General features: G+C 41.1%; 1 non-coding gene across 1 annotated transcript; it reads right to left on the bottom strand.

Annotated features, from left to right (window-relative positions):
* Window positions 1-3135: 3135 nt before the first annotated feature.
* TRNAA-UGC (transfer RNA alanine (anticodon UGC)) lies at window positions 3136-3208 on the bottom strand. Its single transcript has one exon. It is a non-coding gene; the product is annotated as a tRNA-Ala (tRNA).
* Between the last annotated feature and the right edge of the window lie 9957 nt (window positions 3209-13165).

The raw sequence follows: 13165 nt of genomic DNA, 5'->3' as shown, positions 1-13165 counted from the left end.
GACCGGCCAGTCACAGCTTGGTCCACAGTCACCTAGTGCCCTCAAGGCTTTCATCCCATGGATGTGTCACCTCCCCCTGGATGGGGACAAGGGCACAATTGGCGGGGCGGCTTCTCAGTGGTGGAGGCATTGCTCTCCAGACCCAACACTCAGCAGCATGAACCCCTGGTGTTGGCCACAGTCTTGGCTAGATGAGGCTGTTGGGTAGCTGAGCTCATGAGACGTGTGTTCCATGCTTCCATTCTCACCAAGAGCTCTACTTTTGAAGGTTCTGGTCAGAGAGCCACAAATACTCCAAAGCCCATTAAAAAAGAACTGTCTCTTTCACTCGGGGAAGGGCACACAGAAGGAGAACAGATCATCCCGAGAGCAGGAGAGGTCAAGTCAGTCCTGCCATCAGGGGTCTGACAGACGAGCCAGCTCAGTTCCTCTTACTAGTTGTTTACTTGGAGGATCTGGGGTATTTGGGTGACCTGCAAGTGTCAGGAAATAGTACACGAGGGCTTTGTAGATTTTCTGGTCCGGTGTTAACTCACCCCTTTGTAGCTGTCATGCAAGGAAACAAAACTTGGTGGACAACAGGCCATGGCCTCTGCTCCCTGGTGGAGCCAGGAGGTTACAATGTTAAGTACAACTGCGGGGGCATCATTTCTATGTTGAGAGGCCAGATGGCCTTACATATCTCTCATGCTGGATGTCTAAGTTGCAGAGGGAAACTGGATTCCATCCAGCTCTCCAGACAAGGAGGAGACCAGAAGTGGCCTCCCCCACCAACTGTGAGCTCTTTGCCTCCACTAACAGCAGCATCTATAGCAAAAAGCTGGGCTGCCACCTGCGTTTCCATGTAAACATCTGAGTAGCTACAGCAATGGCCTCATGAGGGTTGGTGTGCCCAAGGAAGCAGTGTGTGGGATGGAGGGAGGAGTGCCGGGGTCAGACACCAGGAGGGCAGGCAGGCAGTGACGACATCTGTGCAGCGCAGGCGCCATGGAACTGAGCCAAAGGGAGGCGGGTTTTGGAGCAGGGAGCCTGGGCAGTGCCGTGTTGTTCGTAAGAAGATCCTGGGCTCTGGATCCAAGAAGTCATTGGCTTGATTCCTGACCCCAACCCTCATCTTGGGCAAATGTTTGAATCTTTCTGTGCCTCTGTTCCCTGGTGTCCCAAATGGGGACAATAGTAGCAATTACCTCTGAGAGTCAGAAGGGCCTTTATAGATGTCATTTCATTCCGCTCACAGCAGCCCACGAGCACGGTTCTAGGTCCCCCATTTTACACGTGGTAGACAGGTAACCTTTTAATCAGTAATCAGGCAACTAAGAATGGTCAGAACCAGCATTTGAATTTGATCCCTGTGTCCAGATTATTTCTATTCTCACTCAGTATTACTGCAAAACTAGTAAATTCAGAACAAACACTGCTGGGAAGTGGGTGCTTGAAATATGTTTGTCGTCATCGCCATTAGGGAGTGTTGTGTTCATGTTCCTCACAGCCCGTCCGAGGCTCCCTGCATCTCTGGCTGCCCCTGGTGGGGTCTGCAGAGCTCTGGGAAGCTTCTCCTTGATCTCTACCCGAAGGCTCTCTGCTCTCTACAGGTTGATTCTCAACACTGACTGCTCAGTAGAGCTAATGTCTAAAAACAAAAAAAGGTGGGGAAGGTAAGGCGCAGTGGTAGAGCACGTGCTTAACATGCAAGAGGTCCTGGGTTCAATTCCCAGTACCTCCATTAAAATAAATAAATCTAACTCCCCCCCAAAAAACGGAAGAAGTAATTAAAAAACAAATAAACAGTAAAAAGTCCCCACTCCAGGCTGGGGCACACTATTTTTTCAAGGCTCCCAGATGCTTCCTATGTGCAGGACGGTGAGAGCTACCCCTCTACACCTCTTCTCGTGAGCTTGTCCACTCACATCCATTAGCCTCTTGAAACAGGAAAACTACTTGGCTCAGCCAAGAACTTTCTCCTGATTTCTAGACTTTTATTTGCCTACTGGACATCTCTCCTGGAGCCCACAAGCACCCAGCCAGAACTGAATCAGTTATCTCTTCTCATGACTTGCCCCTCTTCCTGCCCTTCTTATTTCAGGGAATGGCACTATAATTTAGGACACTGCCAAAGCCAGAAAGCTGACCGGCATCTTTGACCTCTTCTTGCCCTTCCATCACACCTGTGGCCAATCCTTCCACCAGCTGAAATGTTTTCTTCTCTCTCCTCCTGGCGGGGCCTCAGCAGGCCTTCACATGAACCTGCCAATAGGTCTCCCTGCCTCCATCTTGTCTCTTTCTAGATCACTTTGCATGTCTCCTCTACCTTGGAGGCACACAGAGTCCTCTGTGATCTCTCCACCTGGTTGCCTCACCTGCCTCCCACACCCTGTGCTCACTCCTAGACTATTTGCAGTTCCTGGAAGTGACCTGGCTCTCTTTGGCCTCCCTCCTTTGCATGTGCAGCTCCCCAGGGAGAAATGGCCTTAACATTATACATTCACCTGATCACTTCTAGGGCGTCTGAGGGCTCACCATAATGGTTCCCTCCTCTGGGAGATCCTTGGCTACAGTTCCGGCTCTCTGCCCCGAGCACCCTCTGCTGACTGTTATCCAGGCCCTCTTAACACGACTCCTCAGCCATCATTTCACGATGACTCCTGTGCACCTAGGAGCTCCCGGAAGCAGGGACTGTGTCTTTTTTCTCTTTATTCTCAGGTATAATGGTGGAGGGAACAGTGGTTATTCTGGAATTTCTCTAGAGTTGGGGCCTTGGGGTAACAGTCTGGTTGGAAGAAGGGCTTAGGGGATTTACCCTGAAGCCACATTTTCAATTAACATTTCATGTTGTTTTTGTCTACAACTTGAAGTTACGAGTCTTAAAACAGAATGACGATTTCTAAAAAGTACTTTACCGAAGATTGAGGAAAATGGCAGTTTTCCATATTTAAGAATATTATTTTAATTTTGTGTGACTGGGGTGGTGGAAAATAGAAATGCAGGGGCTACTAAAGCATTCTCATCCCCTTCCCCATCCTCAGGTCCTTCTGACAGAAGAGACAGAGGGATGTGAGGAGAAGGCTTGGAGGGTGGACCTTGCACTGATTTTAAATTATGACAGTTACTTGTGCTTTTTTTTAACTTTCTTTTTAATGGAGGTATTGGGGCTTGAACCCAGGACCTTGTACATGCAAAGCACGTGCTCTACCACTGAGCTATACCCACCCTTCCCCCCCGATATTTGTGTTTTTAGTGGACATAATGTGCTGGTAGCAGGTACTTTAGCATCAGACACAGTCACCTGCGTCTGACCATCACGTTAATACCTTTCCCCTGAGCTAGAGAGCTAGTCTGTTTTCAAAAGTTCAATAAATTATCTACGTTTTCTTTTTTCTTAATAAAAGGCATTAACTCATGTTTCTCATTAGTATGGCCTATAAATAAAATGTGATTTTATTAACCATTTACCAAAGTGTTAAGGGTAATAAATATTAAGTACAGATTTCTGAAGCATCAGTCATCACTGAAGATCCACATTCTGCTGTTCTCTCTCTCTGTTAGTCACCTTACTTCTGGAGATCTGGAAGCGGCGCCAGGCAGAACTTGAGTACAAATGGGACACGGTTGAGCAGGAAGAACAAGCCCAGCCAGAATAGGAGTCGCGGCATCCCCACGTGGAGGTAGATGAGATTACCCAGGAAAAGCGGGCGCTGTTTAGATGCACTTTAGTCTGTTTACTTCTCTTGTCAGCCTTGGCTGCATTTTGGAATCACCAGGGGACCTTAAAAACTGTTGGTGCCTGGATTCCATCACTGCTAACTCGGATGGTACTTAGTGGCCTGGGGTGCATTATGGCATAGGGAAGTTTTTAAAGCTCCTCTGGTTATTCTAATGTGCAGCCAAGGTGAAGGAGCACTGCCTGGAATGGTGGACACAGAAGAGAACTGTGGTCCTTCCTTCATAATAACAGTAAAAAGGGGGAAAAGAAAAAGACTGGTATAAGTGTATAAGAAAAGAGGCATTGATTTGTATCCTTTCATGACGCCAATAAATAAATGCAAAATATAAATTAGCCGCAATGACATAGATGTAGGAGGAAAGACACATTGGTTTTTATAGTTGACTTCCATTTTTTCACATGTGCCTTCATTATTGCGGCCTCCTTTTCATCGTAGACTAAGTGCCCCTTTGTCTTGAACTAAGTCCAGGTCACTGCTCTCCCTTCCGTTTGGGATGTGCACAAAGCAACGTGGCTCTCACCCTAAAGTCAGAGAAAGGACAGAAGAAGCAGGGAAACCTTTGTTGAGGTGCCATCACTGTTTGAGCAGTGTTTGAGCTAGGCATTTTACATAATTGGAAATGTAAATTTATTGCTGCCACTCCTGCTGAAAAATTAAAAAAATAAAACTATATATCTTTGTATCAACATTCCAGAGCTATGTAAAGATGATTTTTTGAGACATCTGTATTATTGCTTCTTTCCATCAGCTGAGATAATTTAGAACTGATGGTACTTGCAGTCAGCAGCAGCAGGACAGTAGGTTGTGACCATGAATAACCCTTGGAAAGAAAATGCTTTTACTAGGAACATCTGAAAATGTCTCCAACTATAGATTTAATAAATTGAATCACAGATCTACAGAATGTTGGCACTGAAAATGTCTGGAGGGAGCAGGTCAAATTCCTCTTTTTATAAATGGAAAAAAATAAGGTTCAGCTACCAATAGAAAGGGACATTTGTCTTTTACAATGTAATAAGCTTCTAATAATCCCCATTATGAATAGTTCCCATTGTTTACAACTGAAGATGGGGGTCAAAGAATATGTTGGTGAAAGACTGTACATCCAGAGATGAAAGCTGAAACTTAGACAAAATTAGATGTGCATAATGTTTTTGAGTCCTGAAAAACAAAAACGTATCATATTGGCAGCATACAAAAAATACTGAAGAAAAGATTTTTGGACATTTAAACTGCCAATTGTAAATTTAAAATTGCCAACTAATAAGTTTAAATTTTCATTGGAACATGCTTGTTGAAAAATTGAAGATGAAGACTCATTTCACTTTATCGTTCTTCATTATTTAAAAAATTGTTTAATTTTTTTTAGTTATTTATTTGAATTGTTTACTTTAATTGTGAATGCATGCTCCATTGTTTAGAGAGGCCAGCGTTGTGGTAGTGAGACCTTGGGAATGAAGTTGCCTAAATACATATTTGAACACAACAGCTTGCTTCCTGAGTGATCTTGGACAACTTAACTTCTCTGTGCCATAGTTTCCTATAAAATAAGAAGAGAGTTGCTTCCTCATGACTGCGGTAAGGACGGGTCGAATTAATGTACAGAATCTACTTGGAAAACTTCCTGGCACAGAGGAAGGGCCATGTACTTAGTTACAGCTATTATTATACTATATCTGCTTTTATAATCCAGGTAAATCTTGAGTCTTAATGATTTCATCTCTAAAAAAGAAATATAAATATAAACTCTAAAATGGAAACTCTAAAACTTCATAGTTGTAGCTAATTAACACATAAAGCTCAACCAAGAAACACACAGTGGAGACCAGTTATCTGCAGACACCTGTGAAACTTCCTGTCCTGCATGGAGTCTAAGCTGTCACTACCGTCACTTCTGAAATCAAAGGCAAGCTAAGGAATAGATCTTTAAAGCTTGGCCTCATCAGGTACCCAGACCCCTAAGTTCAGACCATGGCAGGGAAACAGTTTACTGTTCACATGTGCATTTTGAAAATATAGTATTAAAATGAACACTGTACGTATTTTGTTGTGTGTTTTACATCGATAACAGAAAAGAAAAGAAAAAAAAAAGGAAAAAAAACCCATGCAGTTACAAATAAGGAGGCTATGTCTGAAAATTATTATTTTTTTTAAATTATGTTTATGATTTAGTGACCAGTTAGGAGAAAAATGATTTCATTGGTGCAATCCCTTGATTGACTAAACTTGTTTTTTTAATTAGGAAGAAGAGCGTGTTCCCTTTACCACCTGGGGAAAGTGTATACATATAACTCTTTGTGCAAGTGCTTTTTTCTGGGTAAGAACCTGCCACAGACTTTTTAAAATCTAATGTGAAATGCTGAGAAAACTGAAAATCAAGCTGGGAACTATGTAGTCTCATAGAGAAAACTTTTTCCAGAGAACATCTGAGCCAACGCAGGGTCCCACTCTGGAGGTTCCACAGTCTCTTCTGCTCACAGTGCTTCCCCTAATTCTTTTCACCTCATTTGTTAAAGTCAGATCAGTGGTTTAGGATTCTCCAGGGTCTGATTAAGAGACCAGATGGAGGCATTAAAAATTCTAAAATTTTCCAAGAATAACAACCAAGGTAAAATGTCTAAGAATAGCCTAACAAAAGGATAGTAGGAACTATCAAAAAGAAAAAAAAATACTGAAAGATATAAAAGATGCTTTAATCACATGATTCTAGATTAAAAGATCATATCTCCAAAATATCAGAAGTTATAAAATTGATTTGGGGTTTATTCTGAATAAAATCATATTAGTAGTATAATAATTACTAAGTTAATGAGAGTTTTACTAGCTCAAGAATAGCCAGATTAGAAAATAGGACAGGAAGTCCAGATATGGGCTCTGATATCAATAATAATTTAATATAAGAGATGGAAGGCATTACAAATCAGGGAGATAAAGGATATTCAGTAGATGGAACACTTGTTAGCTAATTGGGGGGAAAAGAAAAGATTGAAATCATACAGTGAACCATATATTGTGTTACATTCCAGAAACATTTAAAAAAGTAACACAATTAGAAAAAAACTACAAATAAATATGGATGAATATACAACCTCTAGATGAACCGTAAGTTTCAGAGGAAAATATATAAAGATTTCCATGCATCAGAAGCATCCTAATTTTAAACAAAACACCAGAGGATGTTATTTGTTTACAAATCTGACAAGGGGCTAATTCCTTCAATACATAGAGAGTTCAGATCACTTCAAAGGTAACATCAAAAAATCTCAGGAGCGTAGGAGGCAGAGAAGATGAACACACATTCACAAAGGAAAAAATAGATGTCACACTCCAATGGTAATTCATTCAGTGCACATCAGAATGAAATAGTTTCCACCTCTCAAGTGACACAGCTCTGCTTACGAGGATGAAGTGCCAGTGATCACCAATTCCATGCCTAGGTTACTGGATATTTTTTGTGAAGTATGGTTGACTTACAATGCTGTGTTAATTTCTGGTGTACTCCTCAAGCCTTCTTAGAAAGCAGTCTGGCAGTTCATATCAAGAGTCAAAAATATTCATATGCTTTAATCCAATAATTCAGTTTTGAAAAACTTTTAATCAGGAAGTATTTCAAAATGGCAGGGAAAAGTCAGTATGGATGCAAGTCACAGACATACTTTTGTATGTATATATATATAAAATCTCAGCCAAAATATTCTTCCAAACCTTCCCATAGTAGAATATTATGCAGCCATGAAAAAGTGTGTCCATGAAAATATTTTATGACATGTCAAAGTGTTATGCTTATGATAGGCTTGAGAATAAAATTAATACATAAAATGATTTGTAATATACAAACAATGCACCGCTCTGATGGAATTATGTGTATAGGTAAAAGCATTTTTCTTATTTTATTTTTTATTCATTCTCAGAGTTGGAGTCTTTTGATCGTAGGTGACAAAATCAATCTCCAATGTGTTTAAACAACAACCAAAAAATGGGGATGCATGGGATTTATTGGTTCCTGTAAATGAAATCCTCAGGTGTGAGGTCTGGCTTCAGTCAAGGAGAGATACTGTAGCCCAGATGATGTCAAGGGCTGCTTTTTTCTTGTCTTCATTCTGTGTCCAAGGATGTCTCAGCATTCTGCTTCTAGGCACTCAGCATCTCAGATCACACATCCATCCAAACTAAGAGAGGTCTCTTTTGGCAGCTTCCTCTCTTGATAGAGGAAGCTTATCATTCACATGGGCACCAGCACGTATCTTCTCACATAATAGTGGCTCTTACTGGGTTATTTGCCAATTCTCAAATCATGTGCGAAGCCAGTAGAATGAGGGGTATTATTTGTCTTAAACCAACTGAGATCTACCTCTGGTGCTTCAGAAAGAGTGGGTCAATCGAGCTTAAATCACAGGACTAAAAACAGAAGGGAGGTTATTTACCCTAAAGCAAATTCTGGGTCCTCTTCTAAGACTGGTGACAGATCCAGGACAGCAGTTCTGTCCACTACTGACTACTTTCAAATTTTCTTTAATGAGCAAATATGAAAGTTATGATCAGAAAACATGATAAATAAGAAGAAACTTGAGGAAGGAGAATGGAAAGCTTTCCTGTTTCTTAAGAAATATTGAACGCAATAAGTGCTTGGAAGAAAAATAGAAATGTGTCAAGTTTGTAAAAGTTCTGAAGTGAATTAGAATTGATTTCACAGACCATGAAGGAGACAGTGCTATACAGTTAGTGTGTCTTTGGGCTCTTTGAGTATTTCAGTTCTTTCACTTAATAGTTGCTTCATTTGGGGCAAATTGCATCATCTCCACGTGGCTCTACTTCCTAATCTGTAAAAGAGACATTATATTACCTTCCCCACAGGGTTATTGTGAGGGTTTAGAAAAAATAGATGTGTGCTGAAGCAATAGTAAGCATTTAAAGAATCTTAACTATTATGTTTTCTTAATACATAATTAAAAAATTATTATGCAGACTTATTTAAAATACATAATATTTAAATGGCGTATATGTGCTGTACAAGAAAGGAAGGCTTAATATACCTTCTAGAATACATTTTTCTCAGCCTTAACTAATTTTCACATTTACTCACACACACACCAAAAAGTCATTCCTTTCACAAGCATGAAGACTTAACTGTGAAGAAAAGGATGATGAAAGAGAGTAGAGGAGGAAATAAAATGCTTTCTCTACAAACTGATGGCTTAAAAACTAAGAAAAACAACTTTTTAAGAACTTGGTCACCATATTCATAGCTAAAACTTAGGTAGAGCTTTTCACATGCCTGTGGTTAATGTCCCAAATGTTTTCACAATTAGTAAATCATTGACTCATCACAATAGTCCTATAAATTGCTATTATTATCCCCCCATTATATGGGTGAGGAGATTGAAGCCTCTAGAGGTTAAGATATTTGCACAAGGCCCCACAGCTAGCATCGGAGCTGGGATCCAGATGCAGGAGTGTGGCTCCTGGAGGGGCTTGTAAACACTCCATCTGCTCTCCCCTGCAGGTGCAAGCCAGCCTCCCGCTGTTACTGTAAGTAACATGATGTGGCTCACTTAGTCTTGAAATTCACATTCTTTGTAGCTTTCTCTCTGGGGCAGCCAGCAGGAGCAGCCAGGGACACTGAGTACATGCTTCTGGACTATGACCAAGGAGGTAGATGGAAGGAAAACAGTTTAAAAATGGGAACTTTAATGTGCATTCTTCAGTGGGCAGAAAAATACCTGCCTAGTGAGGAGCTGAAACCCTATCAGCCACGTGCAAATTATGCTTCAGACACTCCCGTTGCCCTTGGGTCCACACAGAACTACAATGGATCAGGGACATGAATCTTGTGCAAATGCAGGGAGTATGAATACCTGCCATTTTAAGATCTCAAAGAGTACGAAAATCATGTGAAGCTTCCATCAGCAGAGACCTGTGTCACTTCCAGTATTTCCCTCATGGCACGTCCACAGCTTCACTGGTCCTATTCAGAATGAAGACGACAGCTAGCACCTGCTGACCCCTGAATCAGTGATAGGTTCTCCCTTGAAAGGAAGTGTATCCCTTTCATGGGTTACAACTAGATCATAACCTAAGTAATTCTATAGATGTAGAAGGGGTATTTTCATTTGTTCTGCTATCACAGACTTCTCTCCAAAAGAACATGCCACCAGTTACACCATTTTCAGCCATTTAAAGATATACTTAGCAGGCTTCCTTCTTTAGTGCAGTTTTAGGTTTACAGAAAACTTCACAGAAATTGGAGTTCCCATATATTCCCTATGCCCTGCACACAGCTGATCCTGCTGTCAGCAAGTTACGTTAGTGGATGCACTCATTCTTTTTGACATCCTTCATTCCTCCTCCCCTAAAGTTTAACATGCCTGGTATTCACGTCTCTTGTGGCATTTATGTGCGATTTACATCACTTCTCACGTTTATGTGAGGTTTACAGCACATGCATGTTGTCTGTTTAAGCATGGGTTGGGGGCAAGTTTTCTGTTTAAAAATACGATCATTAGTGAGTCTCATGCTGCTGGGTTTTTGGGTTGTCAGGTCCTGTTGACCATTGCTTCAGTTATTGGGATCATTGTCTGCGGACTTTCAGTGTTCATTGTATTTTCTGCAAAACTTTCCAAGAACCTGAATGGAAGAGACCCAATGCAGAAGTACCTGACTGTGCAGGTGGGCCACGCCCATCACTGCTTCCCTCATCAGCGTTATCATCATCGTGACCCTGAACGCCATATATGAGAAAGTGGCAATCATGATGACTGACTCTGGTAAGCTCCTCCTGCAGCTGAGGTCATTTCTACACCAGTTTTAGAACCAGGTCAAAACAGAGACTGTATATTTTAGGCACTTCAATTCCAGTACATTACAGTCTTTAGAAAACTTCAAGTGTAAACGTATTTTCTCTAGCCAATGTGAGAAGTGAATTAGCTCCAGCTTTGCATTACTAAAAGGGAAAAAGGAAGCATTAGAATGTCCAAGCTCTGTGTAAACAGGTCAGTGCTTAATAATAATTTCAATTACATTAGATCATGAACCTTATTGTTGAAAGTAAATAGTCTCTGTATTGCAAATAAGTGGAAGAGGGTCGTGGTTCCAGTGGCAGATTTGCTTGTGCGTTACAGAGAGGACAAGTAATCACAGTGTTATGTGTCTTCCCCCCATGCTGTTCCTGTTAGTGTAGCTGCATTCTCATCAGCTGTGGCTTCTATAATAAATGTTTCTTCTCTCTGGCTTGCATCCCAGCCAGCGGCTTAGCGGCCCAAGTTAAGTGCTTCCGACCCGCTGCATGTGGCTGGGTCGTTCTCCCAGTGGTCTGCTCAGTGGTCATCTTCTGAAAACACTAAGACCAATTCAAATTCCGAACTAGGAGGATGACCCGTTTTATGTTCCCCAAATGCTTCTAGCAAGTTGCCCTGTGTTTTGTTTGTTTTCTTCAATAGTCCTACCTTACTGCCGTTCAGGGAGACAAGAGAATATCATTTAGCAAGATGTTTAAAAGTAGCTTTCTGTCAACTTACACCTGACAGAGGACAGTTCTTGCCCATTGGATACTGTTGTGCTTATTAATTTTTAGGAACGGCTGACTCTTTTTTTTTTTTTTTTTTTTTGCCTTGTGGGGTATTGCGTTCATAGTGGGAGAAACTCTTACAACAGTGTGTACACTTGGAATTAACATAGTAGCTATGTTAAGGAATTCAAAACAGCTTAAATGAAAACAGTGTGAATTGTGTATATATATACATATTTAGCGTGTTAACTCATGTGTCCATGGCTTTGATGAGCGTCTCAAAGCTGTTCACAGTTTTACAGAATTAACTTTTCTTTATTCTAGCTGCAGAGCTCCCAAGGACCAGACTGACTATGAGAACAATCTAGCCATGAAGTTTTTCTTGTTCCAGTTTGTCAACTAGTACTCCTCTTGTTTCTACATCACATTCTTTAAGGACAGATTTGTGACTTATCCTGGAGATCTGGTGTATTGGCTGTGAAAATACAGAAATGAAGACGTGTGAATACAGCTTTGTGTTCTGACAGTCTAACCGTTTCATGTTTTCTCTTAGTTGCCCAATGAAGAGTGTCTTTACTCTCTGTTCCTTAGACTTTTTTAAGCATATAATAATGACTTTATTTCATTTTAGAGCTACCTAAAATTTGAATGAGATTTTCTTTCTAATATTCCAGTGTGACCAAGGTGGCTGTCTCCTTGAACTGAAGACACAGCTGACAATAATCATGGGAGGACAGTCAATCTGGAATAACATACAAGAGGTGTTACTTCCCTGAGTACTAAGTCATATGATCTTGGGGTGAGAATGGCCCACCCATCCACGTCATTTTCCTGCTTGCCCATCTCTAAAACAGGGGAGACTCTCTGCTTATTAAAGCTCTCCAGATAAGATGATCCAGCCAACAGTGTAAACGTACCTGCTGTTTAACAATTATGCTTAGATACCTTCCTTTTTATGTTTAACTTAAATCCCCAAGTGCTATAATTTCTGCTTATGAGCCCATAATTAGGGACTGACTGATCAGAGCCCTTTGAGAGATGGCCCTTTTTAGGGCCGTGAACTAAGTTTTCCCACAACTTCCCACAACTTTCTCCTCCTTTTACACATGCATTTAAAAATCCATAACAGGAATTTGTTGAGTGCCTAGTATGTGCTAGTCACTGTATTAAATGTTGTACATATATGTGTGTGTGCGTGCGCATGTGTGTGTACAATTTAATCACCCAAACAATCCTTATTCTTATCTTCCTTTTGCAAATGAAGATCCTGTGGCTTAAAGAGGTTAAATGATTTGCCCAAGGTCTAATTGCCAATAAGAGACCACTGTGGGACTCACATGTAAGACCCTATCTCTCTGAATCCATGTTCTTCTAAGAACAGAGACTCTCTTGTGGTCCTAAGGCACAGGGTTACATAATGTTTTAAGAGACACTTGTCTAAAAGAATAACTAGAGGTTTGACTTACTGTTCTCTTCCTAAAAATGAGAAAAGCAGATGTTAGCAAAGGTCACACTGTCCTTTTGATTTTCAAATATGCCCAATCCCATATCAAAGTGGACAGTACAGGGTTATCTGTAATTTCTGAACATTTCAAGGAGCTTACAGTATTCACTTTATGTTGCTGTTGTAACAAGTATCCCCAAACGTCATGGTAGTAGGAAGAAAAAAGAAAGTCTCCACTAAACAACACAAATTTAACCTTGTAGCGTTCTTGAATGCAGAAGCCTGCTGAAGTCAAATTATTGGCAGGGCTGTTTCTGAAGGCCTCAGGGGAACCTGTATCTTTGACTTTTCTGGCTCCCAGAGGCCACCTGCGTTTCTTGGCCTGTGATCTCTTTTCTCTCTCTCAAGGTCAGCATGGTTTTGTGTTTCTGACTCTGATCCTGTGGTCACATCTCCTCTCCTCTCTCCCCTCTTCTGTCTCCCTCTTCCTCCTTT

The sequence above is a fragment of the Camelus bactrianus genome, chromosome 20, assembly GCF_048773025.1.
Source record: "Camelus bactrianus isolate YW-2024 breed Bactrian camel chromosome 20, ASM4877302v1, whole genome shotgun sequence".
NCBI classification, from domain to species: Eukaryota; Metazoa; Chordata; class Mammalia; order Artiodactyla; family Camelidae; genus Camelus; species Camelus bactrianus.
The sequence above is the reverse complement of the archived record's forward strand: the minus strand, read 5'-3'. Positions and strand labels throughout refer to the sequence as shown.